The sequence below is a fragment of the Pistacia vera genome, unplaced genomic scaffold (assembly GCF_008641045.1).
Source record: "Pistacia vera cultivar Batoury unplaced genomic scaffold, PisVer_v2 Contig586, whole genome shotgun sequence".
Taxonomy (NCBI): Eukaryota; Viridiplantae; Streptophyta; class Magnoliopsida; order Sapindales; family Anacardiaceae; genus Pistacia; species Pistacia vera.
The window spans coordinates 415,329-443,175 of NW_022196430.1; the positions used below are offsets into that span (position 1 = coordinate 415,329).

Below are 27,847 nucleotides of genomic sequence, written 5' to 3' on the forward strand. Positions count from 1 at the left end.
AGATTGAAAATTCAAGGCCTTTCTTTTTCACCATATTGTTAAGAAATTTATTCTGGTTTTCTTTCTATTATTTTGTTTTACAATTAAAAAAAAGGAAAAAGATAAATTAAATTATAACAAAAGCATCCAAAAGCAAACTCTTTAGTCATTAGGGTAGGGTGTTCCGTAACTGTGTCCGAATACCTTAGTTATATGCGACTGACAATTGGCTTGTAAGGTGTTCTTTGTCTCTTATTTGATGAAAAATCATATTCAACCATCTTTATTTTACTCTTCTTCAACTAGTCTAGTGTTACGAAAATAGGTCTGTTCCTTTCAAGTTCTTATTCAATTTTTTTTTTTTTTTTTCTCTTGAAGAAAAATGAAGATTGGCTTTGAAGTAGGCTAGTAAGTGATAAGAGCTTGAATGTTTATATTTTGTTAGTGATTTAATTGGTTTATTTATGGAAAAATGTGCTTAAAGTGTGGAATTTGGATTATTTCTTTCATAAATACCATTTATGGGATCACGGGTGCATTTTGAGTGTTTTCAGGCTCAAACAGGTTCTTGAAGAGAAAAGAACGATGTTGATAGGATTTACAACGCGTAGGAACAAACGGCACAAGAATCAGGATTGAAATGAGAAAGTTGTTGTACGTCGAAGATGTTACGGAAAATCTAGAAATCTTTCATCATAAGTATGCCTCGATGTTTATGTCATAACTTGAGCTGTAGAAATCAAAATTCAACGATTTTGGTGGCGTTGGAAAGCTTATTCAGAGAGCTACAATGTTCATGTTGATAACTTGTTCAAATTCTGAAGATTACAAATGCCTTGGACATAAAGAACGATCGTCAAGGCGACCATTCTTACCGCCGCGGCAATGGGTCACGAGTTTGTGTTAATTCACTACCCTAATCCGAATCTGAATGGGTTAAGTTTCTAATCTTTTTCCTAAGCACGACCAAGAACCCTAGGGATATAAAAGAGAGTTTTTAAGAAATTAAAAGGAGAGACTTTTGAGAGGAAGAAGACAGCTACCAAGTTGGAGATCGGGATCCAAAGAACTCTCGTTCACCGATTAGAGAAGTTTATCTTTTTCTTTCTTAAACTGATGTTATTGAATAGAATGATGGATTGTGTTATTTTCATTATGAACTAATTCTCTTTTCTAGGGCTACAGATGTAGCCCAATTTATGAAAATGTATTGATGTTGATGTTGATTTTATATTGAGCATGAATTCTAAGTTTTATTATCGTGTGTAATGCTTTCAATTCTCAAGGGCCCGAGAGTTGAATGATATCATGGATTGGGTTGAGATCGAGAGATGAAACCTGATTTGCTTTAGGTAATAAAACCATAGATTGAGCGAACGCTAGAGATAGGTTACTGCGATCTGTGAGGCTCCGAGAAATTCCATGGAACTTAATGATCTCTTAGCTCTTAAATCCAACTTAGAGATAACTTGGGTTGTTGCTTAAGGGTTAATTTGCTAATTACTCAAGAGAGAGTTAGTGGAATATTAGGGGATTTGGCTTTTAGAATACGCTTAATTAGGTTAACAACAAATGTCAATGCATAGGATTAAATTGGTGCAAAATCTATGCCCTAGGTTTAGTCATATTGATTTTTGCTTCAAAGTGTTTAAAAATTCTGCCTTTATTTAATACTTAATTTTTAGTTTTTAGTTTATTAATTTTTCATTAAATTCATTCTTAAACTTTAGTTTAATCAAATAGCAATAGAATATAATAGTTTGGTACTTGGTAAGTAATTCCCTTGGGATTTGACACTCATTTACTTGAGTTTTACTACTTGCACGATTTCGTACACTTGCGAATATCCTATCAGTAAGTGAAAAGTCTTATTAATTTATTTATTTTTATAATTATTAAAAATTAAAAGTCTAGATGGAGAATGAGTGAAAGAGAAAAATCATCTTCCAACAATCTTTATTTGACTCTTCTTCAACTACTCTAGTGTGAGGAATGGGACTGACACGTCTTCTTTTGATGTAGAGGCCAGTAAGAAAAGTCTTATTGATTCATTATTTATAAGAAATTAGAAGTCTAGCTAGGAGGAAGAGTGAAAGAGCAATGCACTTTCCAGGTAATTAATTGGTCTGTTCGAGCATCATCTACTATATATAACAATTAATTTTCCCAAAGGAGAACAGGTAACAGAGAATGGGTGCTCATCAGCTGGTTCTGGTGTTATCGCAGATCATATTTTTAATCTTGCCACTCAAAGCATCAGCAATATCATGTCCCAGCAAGTGCGGTAATGTCAGCTTTTCGTACCCCTTGGGAATTGGTGCAGGCTGCTACTTTGACAAGGGATTTGAAGTAACTTGTGACAATTCTTCAGGCTCTCAAAAACCTTTCTTAACCAGCATCAATCTCGAAATGGCAGAAGGTGTTTCTTATGTTTCAAGCTATGTGATTCGCGTCAACTTGCCTACAATTTCTTAATAACTTCATTTCCGTTGGTTGTTATAGCGGTCCGAGTCACAAAGACTGATTCAACTTCTGCTGGATGTCAGTCTTTTTGTACTTGTCAAAATGCTACTGGTTGCTGCGATATGATATGTACCCTTCCTCTGAATGGTACGTTTAATAATACTGAAAGTATATCAGAATTTTATTCAAAAAAGGTTCCCCGAAACTGCAGTTCTGCCTTCATGGTTGACCAAGGATGGCTCCAGTCAAACTACCTAACAGAACCATCGGTTTTGAGAGGTAAAGAAAATATTCCTGCCAGCCTGGAGTGGGGAAAATATAGAGGGCAATGTGTGGAAATGTATAATTCGGGCAATACATCTTGTAATGCGGATGGTGACTGTTTAATCAAATTAAGCTCAGGCTTTATTTGTGTTTGCAACGATCAGAGGTCGGATAGACATCAAGGATGCAGCGGTACATATCCCTTATTAATTTAAACACTGTTAAGAAACATTTGATTTTTTTCTTTAATTGCGGTTGCGGAAGGGGAAGAATTGTAGCATGAAATAATTTGATTTTTTTTTTCTTCTAATTGTGCAGGTTACTTGTTCTGTAACACCAAGAGTGTCTATAATTGCACTGCAGAATGTCCTCATGGTTATAATGTATCTATATATTCTCAAAACAGTCAAGAAACTATGTGTTCTTCATTAAGAAATTATGAGGATATATGGATAAAGAAATCTCGGGTCAGATTGTTTACTATCGTAGGTATGCCGTATCTATCTTTTTTTGTTTTCACGATATATGCATTTCTTCAGATATTAAACTAGATGTTGTTCATATATATATATATATATATGTTGTCTTTTCTGCTAGTTCCGTGGAAATTAGATAATAAATTGAAGTTAGTTATATACTTATACATTAGTTACCAGTAGCGGATCCAGAAATTTCTTTTAGGGTGGGCCAAAATAAAAATTTATTATTTATTTTTATTTTTATCCATTAGTATTTTTGTTAGGGTGGGCCAAAATATATAAATTATACATATTAATATTAAAAAAAAAAAATTGAGGGTGGGCCAAAAAGTGGCTGGATCCGCCACTGTTAGTTACTTACACACACACATGCACATATATGCACACTCTGTCTGTCTTTTCTGCTAGTTCCGTGCATATTGGATCAAAATTTAATGTTAATTATATACTTATCCTTGAGTAATTTGCAGGTAGTTGTGCTGGCATTCGGTTTTTTTAACTTCTCATGGGAATATGGTGGTCATACAAATTCACAAAAAAAAAGAAAAGCAATCAAGTTGAAGCAAAAATTCTTTAAAAGAAATGGTGGTTTGTTACTACAACAGCAGTTGTCATCCAAGGAAGGTAACATTGAAAAAACAAGATTGTTTACTTCAAAGGAATTAGTAAAGGCCACAGACAACTACAACGCAAATCAAATCCTAGGTCAAGGAGGCCAAGGTACAGTGTACAAGGGACTGTTAGCGGACAGAAGAATTGTAGCCATTAAAAAGTCCAAGATAGTGGATGAAAGTCAAGTTGAAAAATTCATTAATGAGGTGGTAATAATATCTCAAATTAATCATAGAAATGTGGTTCAATTACTAGGATGTTGCTTAGAGAGAGAAGTTACAATTTTGGTGTATGAATTCATTTCTAATGGAACTCTCTTTCATTATATTCATGGCGAAAATGAGGAATTTCCAATCACATGGGAGCTACACCTACGCATTGCCTTAGATGTTACATATGCTCTATCATATTTGCATTCAGCTGCTTCCATACCTATATACCATCGAGACATTAAGTCAACAAACATACTCTTGGATGACAAATATCGAGCAAAAGTTTCGGACTTTGGGACTTCCAGAACTGTTACAATTGACCAAACTCATTTGACCACTCAAGTACATGGGACCTTTGGATAGGTAGATCCAGAGTATTTTCAATCAAGTCAATTTACTGACAAAAGTGATGTTTATAGTTTTGGAGTTGTTCTTGCTGAACTCTTAACCGGACAAAAGCCGATTCTTCCAACTGAATTTGTTGAAGATAGAAGTTTAGCTTCATATTTTCTTCATGCAATGAAAGAGAATCGACTATTTGATATCCTTGATGCTCGAGTCTTGAAAGAGGGTGAAAAAGAAGAGATTATGACTGTTGCTAATCTCACCAAAAGATGTTTGAATCTAAATGGAAAAAAGAGACCAACAATGAGAGAAGTAGCAATTGAATTAGCTGGGAATATTAGAGCACTGAATGGAGCTTTACTTGAGCAACAAAAATATGAAGAGATTGATTTTGTTGATAGTGAGATAATCAGTCACTATGCAACTAGTTCATCTTCGAGTACTGGATTGTTTTCTAATCATGTCACTTTAGATGTTCATCCTCTGATTTTAGATATGCATTAAACAGGGAGAATACTTGTTTATTACATATTTCTTTCAATAAATAAATTTTTGATGTTTTTGCAATAGATTCTACTTTTATCATTTACAAACTAATAAAGTTGTTTGATCATTGGAATACTGAATTTTATGTAATACGATGTTGATCAATTATAAGTATTACTTAAATTATTCGAGTAAATTTAATATCTTCCAATACCATAGCCAATAATCCATTGATCATATGCAAGGAAATAAGCGACTTGGGTTTTTAGTTTTCACTTTCATTTTGTCCAACTCAATGAAGTCTTAGGTCGCCACTTATATGTTTCTTCTACAATATCTCTTTCTTTTTCTGAGGCTGATCTAGATGTGTGCAGGATGGTGGTAGATTTTGTTTTGAATATTTTGGCTACCTCAATGGAAGGTCGATTTCAGTCCTAGGTAATTCCGAGCTCTAATTCGGACTCAACAGAGCATATTTTCTTATTACCCATACGCAATATAATGCTCTCTGTCAATCTCTTTAGGATTTTGTATTCATAGACTGCGAAGGTTTTGGTTTTCGTTGGAAGTAATCCAAGAGAACGTCCTTGTTGTTATAAGTTTGCTTGTCGAAAGAATCATAACGGCCTTGTAAAACATAAGCCTTGAGAATGTGGAACCTCTTAGATGCTAACGTTTTGATCTCTGGCGGGCTTCTCCTGGTGTTAATTCTTCTAAAATAGTTGTTAATAATGTTCCACTTGGAAAGTGATTCCTTCATGTTGTAGAGCTATTTTTTGTTTTGGTAATCCTTATCACTCTAGTGCATGATCCTGAAATTTATGCATCTCCTATTTCGACTTAATGGTAATTCCGTTGTAGTCTTGGTCGACTATTCCAATCATTTACCTCTGGATTCAATGTTCCTCCTGCTTTTGAGAACTTCTCAAGCACAATAAAAATTCTTTCTTTGAAAATTCATTCCAGGACTGAAGTCAGCTGAGACGCTTCGGAAGAATACAATCTGTCGATACGCCGGAAATTTCCCAACTTCAGGATGTTTTTGAAACTAAGCTTTGGTGGTTTTCTCATTCATAGTAGTTGCTATTTATACAAACAGTTGGTATGCAAACCAAGTCGAAGTAACTGAGTTCGTTACTAACGTTAACTTAACAGAGTAATTAAAAACTAACGGACATTTAACGAAACTTAGTAACTAAAGCCTAAACACTTCACGTCTGCTAACTTTAACTAATTTTAACAACCATGAAACACAATTACAACCATGGTTGTCAAATCGTGTATCGTATCATATATCAAAAACTTAATTTTTCGAATCATGTATCGTGCATCATATCAAACCATATGATTTGCATTTTTCAAAAAAATAATATAAAATAATAAAAATTTCTAAAAATTAATATCATCCCAAAAATTAATTAATGAATTTTGTGATATTATTGGTTTTAAATTATGGTTTTACATAATAAAAATTAATCATAAAATTAAAAATCTATATCATTTCCTTTTAATTATTCATATCATTTTCAAGATCAATGTCAATATCTATTATATCTTCACTTATGTTATTACTATCATGCAAAATAGACAACACATCTTCTTCTTCACTTTCTTCATGCAAAATGGGTAAATTTAGGAGGGTTCTAGTAAACTGGCTTGGGTGACCTGGATCCAACCCGAAATTTTTTTTGGGCCTTCAACCCAAATTAATAAAGTCGTATCGATATTTTAAAAGATACGAATTGATACTTATCGTATCGTATGATACATATCAACGTATCGAAAGGTTTATGATACACTCTTTGATATTTATCATTGACGACTCATATCGAATCGTATTTTAGAATATGTATCGTGCATCGTAGGGTACTAATAACCATGATTATAGTAACTGATTCAAGTGTTAAACCTTAACAATGACTATGATTTCAAGTTTAGCCTCAAGTATTACACACACACACACACACACACACACACACACACACACATATATATAATATTCTATTATAATATATATATATATATAGATATATATCTATAATTATATAGATATAACACTTCGTTAAATTACGATATCAAATAAATGATAAATAAATGTCAGTAAACTTTATTTTGTGGCAGTAGCTAAATCATACTCTATTTGCACAGTTTTCATGACATAGAAACACGGTCCTAGGTTTTTCTCTTTTGTCGTCACTCATTCAACCATGAACAATTAATTTTAAACTTTTATTATAAGCCTAAGTGAGTTTACTTTTATTTTATTTCATTAAATTATTATCGACTTTCAAACTTTTTCTGATGCTAATGCTTTTTAATCGATATAAAGTTCTTATTAATTAAAATATGTAAATATTTTATCCTTAACCTTTCATACTCATAATTTTTTTATTTTTTTTTTAAATAAAAACATTAACCGTCTAAATGAAAGAGAAACACACTGAAGTGTTGGGCCGACTCATGCTTTAAACCCAAACTCAGAAACAGAAGCCCATATTTGAAATGTCTAAACTAACAGGAAGTGGAGACTGGAGAGAGCTACTGATAAGTTGATAACCAACAAAAAGATTTTAAGAAAATTATTGGATGGTTACTGGTTACATAAACTCTATTTTATGTTGAGAATGATAAAAATTGAATAATTTTTCAACAATTTGTATTATCTTTTTTGTTGTAATGGATTCTATATTACGCTGGAAACACACGTGTCGTAACACTTTTAGAAATAGAAACAGGAGATGTAACAACAATTATGATCGCTGATATCTCTTGATTTTTTAATTTCACAGATGAGATTGCCAAGTTGAATTTGTTCGTGACGATCGGCAAAATTAAGATTGAAATTTGCTTGAGATTGGGTGAAACTTGTATACTTGGTTGTGTGAAACTTACTTCTTCCTTGTTCTTCTTCTGTATTGTCAATTGTTTGTAATGTTGGGTTGAAAACATAATTGTTTCAAGCTTGGGATCCTTGGTTAGCTTCTGTGTACTAACTGTTCGATAAATTGCCTCTGTTGGATTTCTGTAACATTTTGAAGCAAGGAACACACACAGGTATCAATATCCAAATATCAATATCCAAAGATGTTGATTTCTTCGCATTTTGGAATTTTATGATCTGAATTGTTGCCAAGTTTTAGTCTTTCTTAGTGTGCTTGTTGAAAGTTCGGTTTTTTATGGTGGTTTTATGAGGTTTCAACTCAAAATTAGTTTAGGAATGCGGTCCACTTAGAAGGAATCTGCTTTATTGAAGTACTCTCTTGTTATAATTGTTCTGGGTTGCAAGCAAGTTTGTAACTTTACTTAATATACTTATTGAAAGTTCAATTTTTTACTGTGATCTTCTGAAATTAATTTCAACACGCTGTTAAACATGCACTATTTACTTGGAAAAAAATCTACTGAATTGAAGTATTTATAAGCTAATTGAAGTATTCATGTTGAAATTATTTTGGGTTGGAAGTTTGTAACTTTACTAATATGCTTACTATAAGCTCAAATTTTGATATATTGCTTTTGGTTTGCCTTATGAGGTTTAAACTCAGCCTTTAGTTGAGCAAATGCAGTTTTCTTAACACAGGGCTACTTAATTGAGAAGTACTTATGAGTTGGTGTCAATTTGCCCTGTGCATATTGGTTTTACTTTAATTGAGCAGTACTTATAAGCTGGTGTCAATTTGTTCCGGATCCAGATGTTGATACTTACATGAAGGTATTTGTCTAGTTTCAATCTCATGTTTTGTTCTATTTGCTGTTGGTACAGTATAAAATGTTCATGACAATGGTTGTTTTAACAGGCAGTTTCTGCCAAAGGACAAAAAACTACCCTTCAAACAGATCATGTTCTAAAGGTATTTCTCTTTATTGAAGCTATAACCATACTTTATTTGGTTGATTAGTATCTGCTTCAAGTTTATATGTTAACTATCTTTGTGGCTTCTCAGGTCCTTGGACTCTATGTCTATGCTGACACAATTTGCGGGAGATGAGATGATAATAGGCATCTCTGGAGGTGAAAAAAGGAGACCGACTATAGGTAATTTTTTGTAGGTAGGTTGAAAGTTTTAGCATTTTGTACAATGCATCTGCTCCATGTCATCACTTCGTAGTAATGTTTATGAGATAACTGATTTACATGCATTTGATGATAACCTTAGAAGATCAAATTTTCATTAAATTTTGCAGGGGAGATGGTTGTTGGTCCCACAAAAGCCCTATTTATGGATGAAATATCAAAAGGTTTAGACGGTTCAACAGCATATCATTTTGTTGCTTGTCTGCAGCAGCTGGTGCATATCACAAAAGCCCACGTTGAAAGCTTCAGATCATTTTCCCAAATCCTGACAGATTTTCATTTTAAGATTTCAAGGCAGAATGTAATGGCTCAACTACCCGGTTCCCTTACTTTAGCGCTTGACTTTCAACATCAAGTGGAACATTGATACTTTTCAAAACTTAGGGTGAGAATGTTATTCCACAATAGTTAGGATGGGTAAAATGTACATCGTCATCTTCATTTTCCACCACAAAGAATAATAGAATGATCATGAAGGTTGAAGGTTTAAGAGAATTAATCAACAGAATCTATGTTTGGTCATGTAGTAAAGTGATAAGCTTAACTAATTTGATTTATGGAATACGCTTCAGCGTCATTTTATTATAGAGTCCAAGGTTAGAACTATGCATCTTAGGGATATGTTAAAGTCTGTCTTCTAAAGAAAAAAAAAAAGTCACTCAGTATCAATGAATATGTTTCTAAAATGAAAAACTATGTTGAATTGATTACTGCAAGTGGTGTCTATTTGAGCTTATTTTCTCAAAATTCATTTATTGGACATGATCCTGTAATCTATTATAGTATGTTCTAATCCTAATTTTTCACAAATTTTAAGTATATTTTTAGTTGATATAAGCTGACTCTGGTCGTCTCACAAACCATAAACAATTCTCTTATTTAGGAAACAGAGGTTAATTTATAGTTATATGAATTGTGATTTCCATTTTTTCAAATTCATAATTCAGTTTTTAAAGTTGTATTTTGATCCATAAATTAGCAGGAATATCAAGTCTTTCAATTTGTCAAATAGACTAATTAAACCAACATAAATTTCAATATTGGGCCTTTAAAGACAGATTTGTATTACAGTAGAGGTGGCGGTGGACTGTGCCGTATCATGTGGCTGTGCCTAAAAATTCAAGACCCATTATGCCGTGGGCTATGCCATGCCAAGGCCCACAAAAATTTATGTCTTGTCATGCCGTCCTGGCCCACCAAATTTGAAGGTCCACGGCATGGCCCACTATATATCATGTCGTGCCTTGGGCCATGCCATGGCTCATGCCATAAGCCGGCTCACGTGCTTTATAAAAATATTTAATTTTAATATTTATAAATTTTGGTAATTTTGATTTATTATTAATAATTATTATAAAAATATTTTATATGTTATATCTAGTGACATTTTGTATTTATATTAATTAAAAATATATATAATTATTATGAAATATAATAAAATAATGAGACATTGAAATATGAATTAAATTTCAACATTTTTTTATTACTTATAAGTTATGATTACAGATTATAAATACAAACTTAGAAATTAGGATTAAGAATTATTATATATCTTCATTTTTATTAATTTCTAAATTCTTATAATTTTACTTGTTATAATTTTTTATTTTTTTCGTGTTGTACCTTGCCGTGCCGGCCCACGTGCCTTTTTTAAGGCCCACCGCATGGCCCGCATATTTTCGTGCCATGTCGTGTTGTGCTTTTTTTTCGTGTCGTGTCGTGCCTTTTTCGTGTCGTGCAATGCTTTTTTCGTGTCATGCCATGGGCCAGCACAGCCCACCGTCAGCCCTAATCAAATTATAATGTGATTCAAAACGAAGTTGCATTTCTCATTGTCAAATATGCCTTCAATGTTATGACTTTACTCTTTAGTGACCTAGGGGGTGTTTATCTTAGCTTATAAGCTAATCAAATCAGCTTATAAGCTTTAAAATTAAACTGATTTATTTGCTTATAACTTTATTGGACTTATAAATTGAGCTTATAAGTCAAAAAGATAAGTTAGGGGAAACTTACTTTTTTTTTTTTTTTTGGCTTATAAATACCCTGTTTATAAACTATTTTGACCATGTATATTACCATTACCCCTGTTTAATTTTAAAATTTCATCATTATATTTGTTCATTAGTTTATTTTTTATAAAGAATTTTAAAATTATTCATATAAATTTTTAACAAAATATTTGTCTATAAAATATCTGTTTATTTAATTCTAAAATTAAATTATATTGTAGTATGATCGAAATATATTTTAATAATATTATAGTAAAAAACTGAGTTAATATAATTTATTATTTGATAAAATAATATAGTACCCTTTTTAATCATTTTAATAATAAAATGTACCTATAAATTATTAGAAATGTTTTTTGGAATTTGGTAAAAAAATGTTAAATCTTAATTAATGTGAATTATGATGTTCTAAATTATATTTTATTTTCACTATGTAGTCGGCAAACATAAACTCCTATTTAATAATGGAAACCTCAATCTTTTAAGTCAAAAAATTGTGTTACAATAGCCTGACCCATTAATTACTAAGACTGAGCAACTTGCTTTTTGAAGCACTAACCTCTAATTATAGTGCATAACAAGTTTAATGCTTCAAGTAATAATAATATGGCAAAATTAAATAATTTTTTTTATCATTTCTACTTTTAACTTCTTTTAAAAGATAAAATAAAAAGTCTAAACAAAGAGGAAGAACACGAAGAAATAATGCACTTCCTAATAGTTCATTTAATAATGTATACCATTTTTGCTTTTAATTTTTTTAAAACAGTAATATCATTAAAAATCTAAAAGAGCATTGAAATCGAGGAATTATTATTTGGATTCAAGTGTTCCCAAGGAGTAATATTGCAAGTCGGCCTACCTAGAACATCGTTACGTTTTTTAACATTTCTATGAGTTACCTGCATTAACCCTTGGGGTTTAGGTCCACTAAGGTCCAATTGATAATTCACATTGATCTCCCTCCATTAAAAAAAAAACATTATTTTTATAAGCCACGTGAATCCAACAAAGGGAATTTATAGCTATAATCTAATTCTTCTACTAAATTTCTTAAGCAAAATCTCAAAATTTTTATTCTAAGTGATGTGGTTTTTTATATAGTGTATCAACTCTATATTTAGACATTAAGATCACATAAGACAACATATTAAACACCTAAAGAAGTGTTTTTCTTATTACCTTCTTTACGTTATTTGTTTTATAATATAACTCGGACCAACAAATTGCTCCAAATGTCCTGATAGCTGTCACCATTATCAAGCCATGACCCTATTGTGAGAACCAAATTTGGTTATATTTGGGCTTATGTTTTTCATTTGTACTTGTCAGAAATGGGTTCAAATAAAAGGAGTGTAGGCCCAAAACTTGGTAAAGGGAAAGAAATTAACAAAAAAAGGGTCCGAAGTCAAAGAGCAGTATGGGTAAAACTGTAATTTCCTCTTCAAGGTAGGAATGCCGAATGCCTACAAAAAGGAGTGGGGTGTGTATGATTATGTAAAAGAGGACTTTGGCCTGTCATTTGTGAACAACTAGTCCAACATTAATAAAACTTTTTTCTCTCAAGTGGGTTTTCTCCATTTTCCTCCACTTTCCCTCATTTTCTCACCATCCAAACACTGAATTCCTCCACTCAAATCTTATGAAAATCTATTGAGGATTTTAGTATCTTCACCCTGGGTTAAATATTTTAATAGTAGCACATATCCATTTTGTTTGCACTATATATACATGTCATTAGAATATTAATGAAAAAAATTATTCTGATAAAAAATTAATAATAGAATAGGTACTTATAAATATACTTGAAGATCATTTCTACATGTTCCATGCATTAATTTGATAAACTTAAAAACATGCGTTTTACATATATATGCCTTTGAGTTGTGTAAGTTGCAGGAAAGTTTTATTAATTATGGGAAATGACAACAACCCTGATCAATTATGTGGCCCTGAAAGAGAGGATTGTATACAATTTGTATGCTTGTCAAGACATGTCTCTATGTTTTCAATTTCCTCTTCAAAATCTCTCTTCCACGTCTTCAAAGTTTATGTACTGATAAGAATATAGTAATTAGCATGACAGATTGCTGTTTAATTATTGTTAGATTAATGATAATTATGAAGCAGAGTCGATAGAAAATTTTGAAGGAAAGCTAGTAATTTCTCTGAAGACAAACAAGTGAAATTGCTGCAGCTTGTAACAGAATCAAAGTTTGAATTTATGGCCATTCATCTTCAATCGTTTGGTGCTGTTGTAGATCCAAGCATATATCATCCGCAATTTCAAGTCAATATGAAAGTGGCCATTCATATCATATATATGCAAGAAATTGAACACCTATATATAGCATATTAATCCATCATCCATGTTCTCTTTGTTGTACACTTAGTTCAGGAACATTATTCAATTTTTTCCAGCATGATTAAGAAATTAAAACATGCATATACCTGATGGTAGTATAATAATTTGATAATCAACTACACCAATAGAGAATTAAAAGTCAGCACAGCAGAAAGCAACATTGTCTTGATATGGAAATAGCCAAAAGGGTGGGCACCTACTTAAGTGAGGTTGAACGACTAAACAGAGCACATTGTCACGACCAGCTTGCTTGGTGACTCAAGTGGGCTGGACGTTGCTTAGTGGCTAAGTATACTTCGTAGTTAAGTAAACTTAGTGGCAAAGAAACTCAAAGGATAATGTTTATCCATCCACCTAAGGTTGCCACCTAGTGTTTACTTAGGGATTAAGTTTACTTAAGGACTAAGTATTCGATGTATGTAGTCATTTCTTTGAGGAGGTTTAGCCTATAAATAGGCCACCCCTCCTTTGTAAATTTCATAACTTGAATCCTTTCAATACATAGTTTATATTTTCTCTAAACTTCTCTCTCTAAACTTTATACTTTGAGCTTGTTAGTTGTGTGAGCGTTAGGCTACTTAACTCATTTCCGAAGGGTTAAGGCCGCACGAACTTAGCAAAGAAGTTAAGTGTGTGACAACATTCTCTTATTACCCATACGCAATATAATGCTCTCTGTCAATCTCTTCAAGATTTTGTATTCATGGACCACGAAGGTTTTGGTTTTCGTTGGAAGTAATCCAAGAGAACGTCCCTGTTGTTATATATCTGCTTGTCAGAAAAATCGTTATGGTCTTATTAAACATAAGCCTTGAGAATGTGGAACCTCTTAGATGCTAATAGTTTTTATCTCTGGTGGGCTTCTCCTGGTGGTAATTCTTCTAAAACGGGTGTTAATAATTTTCCCATTACGAATGATATTCCAGGCTTGAATTTTCCTTCTATGGTTATTAATACTAATTTTCCACTTGGGAAAGTGATTCCTTCATGCTCTAGAAATATTTCTGATTTTGGTAATCCTTATATCTCTAGTGCATGATCCTGAAATTTATGCATCTCCTATTTTGAATTAATTGTGATTCCGCCGTAGTCTTAGTCGACTCTTCCAATCGTTCACCTCTGGATTCAACGTTCCTCCTGCTTTTGAGAACTTCTCAAGCACAATCAAAATTAATTCTTTGAAAAGTCATTCCAAGACTGATGCCAACTGAGACACCTCGGAAGAAGACAATCTGTCTTTACGCTGGAAATTTCCCAACTTCAGGATGTTTTTGAAACTAAGCTTCGGTGGTTTTTCTCATTCATTGTAGCTGCTATTAATACAGACGGTATGCAAACCAAGTCCGAGTAACTGAATTAATTACTAACGTTGACTTAACAAATTAATTAAAAACTAACAGATAATTAACGGAACTTAGTAACTAAAGCCTAAACACTTCACGTTTGCTAAGTGCTAACTTTAACTAAATTTAACAAACTCGATTGATTTTCTTAAAACAACTAATTGAAGTCTTAAACCTTAACAATGGCCATCTCTGGTATTGGTATCCCTTAAGTATTTCAATCATCAACAATTAATTTTAAACTTTTATTATAAGCCAAAGTGAGGTTACTTTTATTTTATTATTTTGTCTCATTAAATTACTACCGACCTGCAAACTTTTTCTGATGCTAATATTTTTTAACAGATATAAAATCTCATTAATTAACTGTCATTCCTTACTTTCATTCTTTTTCTTTTCATCTTTACTCTGCTGCAAATAATTGATTAATGGTAGAACCCCACCATGTGAAAAAATAAAAAAATAAATGTATAAAGATAAAGGAGCAAGAAAATGAAAGGTACTATTTAGTATAATTGATTAATGGCCACTTTATTTATTTTTGTAATATACTAATAATTATTATTAAAAGGAGACAACTTTCTTAAGATGGGAATTAGAAAAATTATAATGAAGTTTATTTTTATTTATAACTATCCCAAGTTAGGATTAGAACATTTTATAGCTACACGAAGGTTCTTCCTATATAGAAGTTTTATTGTATGTAGATTGTTGGATCACTGTAAATGGTAAAAGAGTCGGTGATCCTTAAAATGATTTGATTATCGGTTACCCACAACAACAAAAAAAAATTTATGTATAGTTTATTAAAGATGTCATATGAGTTTCATTTAAATATTTTATCCCTAACCTTAAAACATTGACCATCTAAATGAAAGAGAAATGCACTTTAATTGCATACTGAAGTGTTGGGCCGACTCATGCTTTACACCCAAACTCAAAAACATAAGCCCATATTTGAAATATCTAAACAAAAAGGAAGTGGAGAGAGCTGATGACAGCCAACAAAGAAGAAAAGAAATTTAAAAAAAAAAAAAAAAAAAAAACAAGAGAGAGAGTTGGGGTTTGATTTTTAACTTGATTATCCGATGGTTACATAAACTCTATTTTATGTTGAGAATGAGAAAAATTGAATTGTTTTTCAATAATAAGTCTCTAACTCTTAAGAACTCTGAACAACAGCTCCTTGGCATTTCAACTCTGATCTTCCTTCATTTACAGTGTCATATTATGCTGAAATTTTGTACGAAAGAATTGGTATAAAGAAGTTTTTATTTGAAGTGTTATTGATTTATCTTAAATCTGAAATCTAATTAGAATTACAGTTTTTTATTGTTTGTTTTTTTATGAAGGCTATAGACGACAATAAGTATGTAGTACAGTTGAAGGAAAAGTCAGTTATAATTTTGAAGTATATAATGAATCTGATTATTGAGTTGAGGCCCTACTGAATGAAGTAAATTGCAGAGTTCCAACTCAGCTTTCAGTCCAGCTAAGTTCTTATAACACTTGTCTACAGTAAAGCACCTTCTCCATTAGCAATTAAATCAAAACTTCCCCTGTCACCTGTTGAAGAAAACAGAAGCTAGACTTAGTAGAAGACGTCAGTTGAGAAATAAATTAACTGAAAAAAATATCATTTACTTAATTGTCATTCTTGCATCAAACTAAAAATAAATAAAAATCTGGGTAGGAATCAATTTAATCCTTCCTGGAAAAGTAATGGGGTCAGTCTTCAACACTTTAGTTCAACATGGAATATCTGAAATAACAACGCTAGATTTTCACTGTAATACAAAGGAGAGGAATGGGGTTGAGCATTATTTCATGAACACACGCGGGTTAAGTATGATTTATGTTTCCATACTCTTGCTGATTGTCCAAGTGAATTTTTTTCTATTATATTTGCTGATCTAACTGGGGGAGCTCTCCCTAGAGTTGTTGCTAATGTGTAATGGGCCTGTCCCTTTTCCCACAAAAAAAAAAGGAAAGGCCGTGTTGGCCGGCTAAAGAAGGTAGTTGCTTGGAGGGGAGACCAACAAGGAATGAATGGAATGAATTTCACGATTCGTATGTCGCTCACTGTCTTCGATGAGAAAAGGACATGTGATAAGCGAAGAACCAGGATTAAATCCTGAGAAATTCAATGTACACCACAAGCGAAAAGCCATTTTTTCTGGAGGTTAACTAATTCGAAAGCGTTGTTGAAGCTATTTCTAAAAGAGGAGTTTTCAAACTGAAGTCAATGCAGCTGAGCAAACGCTCGAAACATAGCTTAGGGAATGCCTTGAGTGAGTCGAGTGCCTATCCCCTGAGTACGATGCCTTAGATCCAGCGCCAACCGATCCTTAAGCTTTGGCCGGGCCAACCATTGACCTATTCGATCGCGTTCCCGCTGTTTTTCCCTAAGAGATGCTGGCTTCTGGTGTGGTGGTTGGAACCTTGTGACAGACCAAGCAACAGAACGTTATGGGATAGTTCCAAAGGAAATGACTGATGGTGTAGCCAAGGTTAATAAGGAATATAAGATGCTAGTCTTGTCTTACGATTCTTCGTAATCCCCTTTCTACCGATTCTGATATAGCCAAAAGAGGGTTGTGGGTGTGGAAGGTTCCCAACCTCGTCCCTCACGTCACGTAATCGAGGTGTCCAACCATTTCACCTACTTTAGTACTTTATTGCTCCCAACCGTTTCTCGTACCTCTATTGAAACAGAATGGTTTCATGTTCTTTCATCGATTGGTTATTCCTCTCCGTTCGTATCTCTTTTTCCAATTTCGGCCTCGATTAGTTTACAAGATGAGTGATGCTATGGGTACGAATGGATGGGTACTAATCTGTGTACTAACTAAAGCATAGTACCCGTACTATGCGCATAGTACGGGTACTATGCTTTAGTTAGTATACAGATTAGTACACATCCATTAGTGCCCAAAGTATTATTCTTACAAGATTGAATGGCTAATTCTACTCCGGACCCTCGATTCGATTGTTTTCCAAGAATGTTGAGCCGGGTATGTAAGCTCACCCGAGCTTGATCTTCTAATGGCTGAGTACTATTTCATGAACACGTGGGTTTACTTGATTATCCCTTCCAAAGAATATGTAAAGTTTTCCCTTTGAAATTTGTCGAGTAGCCTTTGGAAATTCAATTGATTAAATAGATTCCGGGGTATGTATTTTAAAAAAAAAAATATGAGGTTAACTATGATATTAATTAAAAATTTAAGGGACAATTTAATATTCGGTCAGGACAAAATTGAAATGATATAATCATATGAGGGACTTAGGAACATTATCCAATCATAAAAATTTATATGATTCCGTTGATATCTCTTGATTTTTTAATTTTACAGATGAGACTGCCAATTTGAATTTGTTCGCAAGGATCGCAAAATTAGGATTGAAATTGGGTTGAGATTGGGTGAAACTTGTGTATTTGGTTATGTGAAACTTTCTTCTTCGTTATTCTTCTTCTATATTGTCAATTGTTTGTAATGTTGGGTTCAGTACATAATTGTTTCAAGCTTGGGATCCTTGGTTAGCTTCTGTGCACCAAGTGTTCGATAAATTGCCTCAGTTGGATTTTTGTAACTTTTTGAAGCAAGGAACACACACATATATCAATTTCCATGGATATTCAAAGATGTTGATTTTGATTTTTTTCTCTATTCCTACTATTCTATTTATTTTTATCTCTGCTTCTCCTCCACTATGACTTGGAAATAAGCTTTTTGTACAAATCTTCATTTAAATGGGATATATCTTTCTACAAGTTGCTTTTAAGAAGCAAAAATTGAAAAATACCACATACTGTAAGAAACTTATTTGCAATCTAAACAGAAATACAAAGAAAACAATGTTCTTAAACTATAAACCAAGAATCAAGGAATACCTCCAACCATTGGAACAAACTCACGGAGCTGTATTTTGGCTCTTCTAAGCTCTCAAGGCACTTTAATATTGATGGTGTATTTTTTAGTTGAGTACTTGAGCTTAGGGACCAAAACATATACATAGCCAAGCTTCCATCAAGCTCTTAATAGTATTGCTTAATGGCTGCAATAAATCCCAATCAATGGTTAAACAAAAACGTTTGAAAACTGAAACAACAAATGTGGACCATTAATCTTTAAAACTGATGAAAAACAAATATCAACGTTACATGAGTAACGTAAAGTTTACATTCTCCCACTTGGTCCATATTTTAACCATTATTTCATTAAGAAACAAATACACAAATCATGGCGACAAGTCCTCAAAATAAAAACAGTATTATCTTCCATGTATTACATTGCATTTGATTTCTCAAATTTACTTATATATGACTAGAGGTGGAAAAAATGGGCCGGGTTAGGCGGGTCAACCCTAACCCGCCCGTAATAAAGAGGGTTCAGCCCGCCCGCCTAATGGCAGGCCGGGTTGAGCCCAACCCGCCAACAACCCCCAGGCGGGCCGGGTTGCAAAATGGCAACCCGTCGCCCGCGGGTTCTATTTTGTCCTCTCTGCAGGAGGACCGCAACCCACGGGTTGCAGGCGTTGGGTGTGCCAACCCGCCAGGTTGGCCAAAAAAAAATTTAAAAAAAAATGCAAAATTAATTTAGTTTTTTAAATTACACTTTACCCTTGAAATATAGCCGTTTTATAGCCGTTGGAGGGGTCTTTTTCGTCATTTTCTTTCCCCATTTTCTATAAATTGGCCCTAAACTCTCTATTTTTCTCACAACTCAAATTCTCTCATTCTCTCATATTCTCTAATCTCTATTCTCTCATTATTCATTTATCTCTTAATCTTTTTGTCATCAATTGCTCTTATTTTAATTTTTATTAGTTTTTGCAATTTCAATTCATATTTCCAATTTTCCAAATTCCAATTTCCATATTCCAATTCTCTTCTTTAATTTTTATTTCTTCTACATCATTTTTTTTTTTCAACTAAAATGGATAGATATTCTCTCCCTCAATTTCAATGATGAAGAAAACTACTATCCTAGTCCTAGTCCCACTATTTTACTATGAATGCGGAGATTCAAATAGTCCCGCTGTCCAATCCCAGTCTAGAATCCGATACACCTCAAATATGCCGTCGATTCCAACAGCTCTCGGTGGTTCTAGAAGTCGTCCTCGTAATCGTCGTCCTCGTCCAACTTCATCTCAAGCTGAGGCGCGATCATCAACTGCCGTCGAAAGCGAAGACAACACACATCAGACGTTTCACGCATTTCGACAAGTTTTACGAGACAGAAAATGGTGTTCAAGTCAAGAAAGCAAGATGCAAATATTGTGCAAATGTTTATAAAGCTGTTCAGGTAATGGTACTAGTACTTTAAAAAGGCATGCTTATAAACATATTAATCAACATGGAAATAGAGAAAGTAATCAAACTCAAATACTAATATGGGTACTACTTGGCGTTATAATTCTGATGTATATAGGGAACAGTTAGCTTTATATATTCTGCAGCTGATCAACCTATTAATATGGCTGAAGATAAATATTTTGAAAGTTTGTCAAAATTCATTTTTTCCAGGATTTAAAAGTTATTCTAAAACTGCAACTAGAAATGATTTATAAAATGTTTAAAAATGAAATTAGAATTAAAAAATAAATTCCAACTTGTCATATTAGTGTGGCTCTAACTGCCGATATTTGGAGTGGTAGAGCTAAACAAGGTATATTTGTGTTACTATCATTATTTGATAATGAATTTAAATTAAATAAATCTTTATTAGATTTAGATTAATGGATGTGGATCATAGTGGTTTAGAAATCTATAATAAATTGTTGAAGTTTTAGAAGATTATGATATTATTGATAAAGTGATAGGTTTAACTTTAGATAATGCAAGTTCTAATAGTAAAGCTATAGATTTTTTTTCAAATAATTATCCTTTATATAACAATTTGAAGTTTTTTCACCAACATTGTGCATGTCATGTTATAATTTAATGTGAAAAGTGGTATAAACAATTAAAAAAATATTGATAGAATTAGGGAATCTTTAGCTTGGATTACTGTAGTAATAAAAGAAATGCTGAATTTCAGAAGCTTGTATAAAATCAAATATGTCTCCTAGAACTTTTGCATAGATATGCCTGTTAGATGGAATAGTACTTATTTAATGCTTGATTCATGTTTACCTATGCTAATATAATTAGTTATTTTGTAGCAAATATAGAGGTCCTCATTATTTGGTTGAAAATGATTGGAAGATAGCTAAGTATTTCATTCTTTTCTCATGTTTTTACCAATCCACTTTACAACTTTCTGGTGTGTATTATCCTACTAGTCCATTGGTAATACATACAATTATAAAAATTTCTGAGTTTTTACAAAAAACAGAGACAATGAAATTTTAAATGCACCAATAAAGGCAATGGAAAATTTTTTTTTGAAATATTGGGAACCCATTCCTTTTCTTTATTGTTTGTGCTATATTTGATCCAGAATTAAATTAGCACGTTTAAAAAATGGTTTTGACATTTAAGTGAAAATTTACAAACCGAATCATTTGTTCAATCAAATAGGAGAGGTAAAAAATAGTCTTTTCGAAGTATATTTCCAATATGAAAACAGGATAGGACCCGCGTCGCAAAGAAGCGAATATCCAGAGAAGTTGTAGCAGAAAAACAACAAATGAAGACTTATACTCTTGGAATGCACTGAATAGGCCGAAGAGACCCGAATCCGAAGCACAGCCGCAGCCTCCTCTTCAGAAGCACCACACCACCACCACCACAATAACAACTAATATACTGTCCTCTATGGAGTCGCAGAGTAATGAACTTCAACAATATTTGGCAACCCCCGAAATGTTTTCAACAGGTCACTTTGATATCTTCGAGTATTGGAGAGCCAGAAAATGTATTTTTCGGTATTATCAAGACTTGCCTTGGATGTTTTCGCTGTTCCTGTCTCAACCGTCTCATCCGAACAAACATTTAGTGCAAGTGGAAGGATTTTAAATGAAAGGAGGACTAAACTTGCTCCAAAAATGATTGAAGTCCTCACATGTCTTCGAGATTGGGAACGATCACGCCATCAAGATCAATACGAGGTTATCGACAATACTTTAGTAGAATCGTTTCAATTTTGTAATATAGATGATAACAGATGAGGGAGGTCCTAGTGAACCACCCCCAAATTAGTTGTTTTGTAAAATGTAATTTGTAAATTATTGTCAATTATTGCACTCTTTTTTCTTTACCAAGTTTTTCTCCCTGGGTTTTTCTTGGTGAGGTTTTTAACGAAGCAATAATTGTTATATTTCTTATTTTATTTTTTGATAAATGAATAATTTTTCTTATATTATAATTTTATTGTATCAAAATTGAATTAATATTTGACATGTTAACAAACAAAAAAATTGAATTGAATTTTTGATATTTGAAAAGTTAATTAAAAACAATTATATTTATAATTATTTATTTGAAAAGTTAAATAAAAAAACAAAAAACAAAAAGGAAAATCGGGCTAACCCGGCCCAGCCCGCCACCTAACCCGGCGGGTTAGGGCTGGCAGGCAGGTTAGGCCCGACCCGCCAAACAAAGTAACCCGCCGTCGGCCGGGCCGGGCGGGTTACTTTTCCACCTCTATATATGACAGCCTTACCTAATGAATAAACCTTATGTTTATTCTTGGTCCTACAGATGAATTTTCTCAAATGAAATTAAGGTGCATATGAATATGAGAAAACATCACAGTAAATAAGAGTTTTATTCAAACATTGTATATACAACTACATAGTGGAATGAAGTCCCATTTCTTCTACATGATCCTTGAATTTCAATGGTGGCATGCCTTTGGTCAAAGGATCAGCGATCATCAATTCAGTACTTATGTGCTCAATGACCACTTTATTTTCCTTAATACGCTCTCTAATGGCTAAGTACTTAATGTCAATGTGTTTACTTCGACTTCCACTTTTGTTGTTCTTAGCCATAAAGACAGCAGTTGAATTATCGCAGTATATTTTCAATGGTTTAGAAATGGAATCCATAATTTTAAGCCCAGCTATGAAACTCTTTAACCATACACCATGTGAAGTAGCCTCAAAACAAGAAACGAACTCAGCTTCCATAGTGGAAGTAGCAGTCAAGGACTGCTTTACACTTCTCCAAGATACAGCTCCACCATTCATTATGAAAACATATCCTGATGTTGATTTGCATGAATCAACACAACTAGAAAAGTCTGAATCTGAATAACCGATTACTTCCAAACTGTCCATCTGTCTATACATAAGCATGTAGTTTTTGGTTCCTTGAAGGTACCTCATCACTTTCTTTGTAGCTCTCCAGTGGTCTAAACCTGGATTACTTTGATATCGTCCCAACATTCCAACAACAAATGCAATGTCAAGCCTTGAATAGACCTGAGCATGCATCAGGCTTCCGACAGCAGAAGCATATGGAATGTTCTTCATTTGTTCCCTTTCAAAATCGTTCTTTGGGTATTGGTTCAAATTGAACTTATCACCCTTCACAACAGGAGCCACGCTTGGTGAACAATCTTTCATTCGAAATCTCTCTAAAACCTTATTGATATAGGTTTCTTGAGATAGACCCAAAATACCTCGAAATCTATCTCTATGAATATTAATGCCAATGACATAAGATGCATCACCCATATCCTTCATATCAAAATTCTTAGAGAGGAATTGTTTCACCTCATGCAGCAAACTCTTATCACTGGTTGCAAGCAAAATATCATCTACATATAAAATAAGAAAGCATATCTTACTCCTACTAACCTTCTGGTATATACATTGATCCATGGGGTTTTCAACAAAACCGAATGAAGTAATTACCCCATGGAATTTAAAATACCATTGGCGGGATGCTTGTTTTAGACCGTATATAGATTTCTTGAGCTTACAAACCAAGTGCTCACCATCACTAGAGGAAAATCCTTCAGGTTGTTTCATATAAACCTCCTCCTCTAGGTCTCCATTGAGAAATGCCGTTTTCACATCCATTTGTTGCAACTCTAAGTCAAAATGGGCTACTAATGCCAAAATCACACGCAAAGAATCTTTCTTAGATACAGGAGAGAAAGTCTCCGTGTAATCGATTCCTTCTTTTTGAGTGAATCCCTTAGAAACAAGTCTTAAATTATATATATCAATGTTGACAAATGAGTCCTTATTTGTCTTAAAGACCCATTTACATCCAATGGCTTTTACACCATTAGGCAACTCAACAAGATCCTAGACTTCATTACTCTTCATAGAATTCATCTCTTCCTTCATGGAACTGTACCATAATTCAGAATCTTTGCAACTCATGGCTTGTGAAAAGAACTCAGGATCATTTTCGGCTCCAACATTATAGTCAGATTCTTGCAGATACACAACATAATCATTAGGAATTGCTGATCTCCTTGGTCTAGCAGATCTTCTTAATGTTGTACCATCATATTCCAAAGAAGTATATGGTTCAACTCGTTGTTCAAAAGTTTTTGGCAACTCTTGAACTACCTGATCTACTGGAATGTTGTCAGTAGCTTGTGGAACTTCAATGATTGGTTGTTCAACACTAGTTTGTACTTAAGGGGTGCTGTAAATAATAACCAATTAATCACTTGAGGTGGAAGGTTGAGATTCTGAATGATCATTGTCAGAAACTATGTTCCTGGTTTGATCGCTCTCACTGATCAAGTCATTTTCAAGAAACTTTGCATTTATTGATTCCACAATCCTAGTGTTATGAGATGGATAATAAAATCTGTAACCTTTAGACCTTTCAGCATATCCAATGAAAGACCCAGTAATGGTCCTTGGGTTTAGCTTCTTCTCTTGTAGATTATAAATTCTCACCTTAGACGGGCATCCCCAAATGCGCATATGTTGCAAACTCGGTTCCCAACCTTTCCCTAATTCAAATGGCGTTTTAGGAATAGCCTCTGTTGGAACTCGGTTCAATATATACACTGCCATCTTAAGTGCTTTAGCCCACAAGGATTTAGGAAGATTGGAGCTATTAAGCATACTCTGTACCATGTCCAACAATGTTCGGTTTCTTCTTTCTGCTACACCATTCTGGTTCGTTGAACCAGGCATGGTGTATTGGGCAACAATCCCATGCTCTTGAAGAAACTTTGCAAATGGCCCAGGTGCTTGTCCATCCTCTATGTATCTACCATAATATTCTCCACTTCTATCTGATCTTACGATCTTAATTTGCTTACCACATTGTTTTTCTACTTCAGCCTTAAAGATTTTAAAGGCATCTAATGCTTCGTACTTGTTATGAAGCATGTAGAGATACATATATCATGGGTAATCATCTATAAAAGAGACAAAGTATTTCTGACCATGTGAGTTCATGTCTGGACTACATATATCAGTATGTATGATCTCTAATATGTCCGAACTTCTATTGACACCTTTCTTTGACTTGTTGGTCTGCTTTCCCTTTATGTAGTCCACACAAGTCTCAAAATCAGTAAAATCCAAAGTATTAAGTACTCCTTCACTTACTAATCTTTTAATTCTATCTATAGAGATATGTCCTAATCTCCGATGCCATAATTTAAAGGAGTCCTCATTAATAACACATCTTTTAGCGCCAGTGTGAACATGCATTGAATCATAAGTGGCATTGTTTTGTAAATTAATACAATAAAGACCATCAGACAAAGTACCATTCCCAACACAATCAGATTTATAAAATAAGTTGAAAGATGAATCTGAAAAATTAAAGGAATATCCAAAGGGTACAAGCCTTGAAACTGAAATCAAGTTTCTAGAAAAACTTGGAACATAAAAGGTCTTTTATAACTTTAAAACAAAGCCACTACTTAAAATTAAATAACAAGTTCCTACAGCTTCCACATGCGAGCCCATCTTATTTCCTGATACGATGCTTCGCTCACTTCCCACTGGCTTCCTTAGGTTTTGCAAACCCTACAAGGAATTTGAAATGTGGATTGTTGATCTAGAATCAATCCACCATGTGTTAATATTGACATTAACCATATTAGATTCATAATAAACAAATGAGGTTGGATTACCTTTGTCCGCAAGCCATTTCTAAAATTTGGCGCATTCTTTCTTCATGTGTCCCTTCTTTTTATAGAAGAAACACTTGGAATCTTTCTTGATACCACCTTGGGGAGGCTTTTTACCTTTCCCTTTCTGATTGGCTTGATATTTTCCCTTTCCATGTGTTGCCAGCATTGCACTTTCTCCATGTTCCATCACTAGTCTCCCTTCCTCTTAAACACACATGGTCATAAGTTCATTAATTGACCATTTATCCTTATGTGTGTTGTATGAGATTTTGAAGGGTCCATATTGAAGAGGAAGGGTGTTCAAGATGTAGTGCACCAGGAAGGAATCTGACATTTCAACCTCGAGATTCTTCAATTGAGCCACAATATCCCTCATTTGCATGATGTGCTCGCGCACACCTCTCACACCAGTGAGCCTTAGGGATGAGAGATCCATGATCAAGGTGCTTGCTAGTGCCTTGTTTGAAGTGACAAATTGATCATCAATGGCTTTTAGCAAGTCTTTGACCTTTTCATGCTGATCAATAGAACCACGGATACTAGCAAAGATTCTAGTCTTAATGAACATCACACTGAGATGATTAGATCGCTCTCATCGTTCATAAAGCGTGATGTCTGTTGCAGTGCTAGTATCAGTGAGAGCTGGTGGTTCACCTTTCCTAATAGCATAGTCTATGTCCATCCACCCCAAATGAAGTAGAACTCTCTCCTTCCAGACCTTATAGTTATCTCCCTTAAGTTCAGGTATATCATAACGAATATCAGAGAAATTTGCAGGTTGTATGATTGCATAAAATTATAGATTACATGCTTAAGTTAAAACTGAGGCCTAAACAAAATATCATGCTTTACCAATGTAAATCATGCTTAAAATTGAATCTAATGACATAAAAATTGCCTGTGGGTTAAATTTCTAATTCTCAAGCATAATCATTTATTCTTTATGATTAAACTTTATGATAAAACTATCAAATTATTTACTAAATTCATAATTCTTGTAGGTAAATTATGAATAAATTGATATTTTATCCTAATTAATAATATAAATATAATAAAAATTCATGTGGGAAAAAATTTATTATATTAAGTATAATTAATTACAATTAATGTCTAATATTCTTTATGTGATCCTAATCAATCATAATATATAACTTTATTTAATTAAAGATGTTGTGGCTATTCTCTAATTAATTAAAATTATATGGATCACTAGACATTAAATCCCATAAAGACTAGCTTAATATTACGAATTACATAATTTTAATAAATACTAATATGTTATTATTATGCACAAAACATTCTCATAAGCATAAATATTGCATAATTAAAACTATAATATTATGCACAACATTTAATATTATGCCTTTATCCATATATATTCATTCAAAAATTGCATGTAGAAAGATATAATCAATTCATGAAAAATAAATATGAGCATAATTAATTTAGGATTCTGCACAATTTAACTTATCCAAAAATGAATATGATTAAACCAAAATTTATATAATATGCGTAATTAAAATTAGACATAGTATAAATTTTATTTTACCAATTAAATGACAAAAATGTTAAGTGGCTTGTTTGGCTCAATAGCATACTTTTTACATGAGATCACGGGTTCAAGTCCCCGAATGTCATATCTAAATTTTTTTTTTTTTTTAATTGACAAGTAAACGACATGTTGTTTTTAAAACTGAAGGAAAACTGACATGTCATCTCCAATCATCGTCAACCTTTGATCAGATCTGTAACCGGATACCCGACCCGAAAACGACCCAATAACCAAACCCGGGTGGAAATCCACCATTTAAATGCCAAAATAATTGTTTCAAAGCCCAGAAATGATAGAAATCTAATTCCCTAATGATTTATAACATTTATTTTCATTAAAAATTACTAAAAAACAAACTTTGATTTAAAAAAAAAAAAAAATTCAAACGGCCATGAACAGAGAGCTTCAAAAATTTCTTTTGCAAAACATCAAGGCAGAGGTATTATATGGCTTTGATACCAACTGTAAGAAACTTCTCTGCAATCTAAACAGAAATACAAAGAATACAATGTTCTTAAACTATAAACCAAGAATCAAGGATTACCTCCAGCCATTGAAACAAACTCACAGAGCTGTATTTTGGCTCTTCTAAGCTCTCAAGACACTCTAATATTGATGGTGTATTTTTTAGTTGAGTACTTGAGCTTA

At 33.2% G+C, this 27,847-nt stretch overlaps 1 long non-coding RNA gene and 1 pseudogene across 1 annotated transcript in view; both read left to right on the top strand.

Annotated features, from left to right (window-relative positions):
- The first annotated feature begins 2,169 nt into the window (after nucleotides 1–2,169).
- On the top strand, nucleotides 2,170–4,858 carry LOC116109627 (annotated as a pseudogene).
- A 3,589-nt stretch (nucleotides 4,859–8,447) lies between these two features.
- LOC116109638 overlaps nucleotides 8,448–27,847 on the top strand; it is an 83,836-nt gene continuing 64,436 nt past the window's right edge. The window contains exons 1-2 of the long non-coding RNA XR_004124786.1: nucleotides 8,448–8,552; nucleotides 8,638–8,691. This is a non-coding gene — a long non-coding RNA (uncharacterized LOC116109638). The remainder of the gene's footprint in view (nucleotides 8,553–8,637; nucleotides 8,692–27,847) is intronic.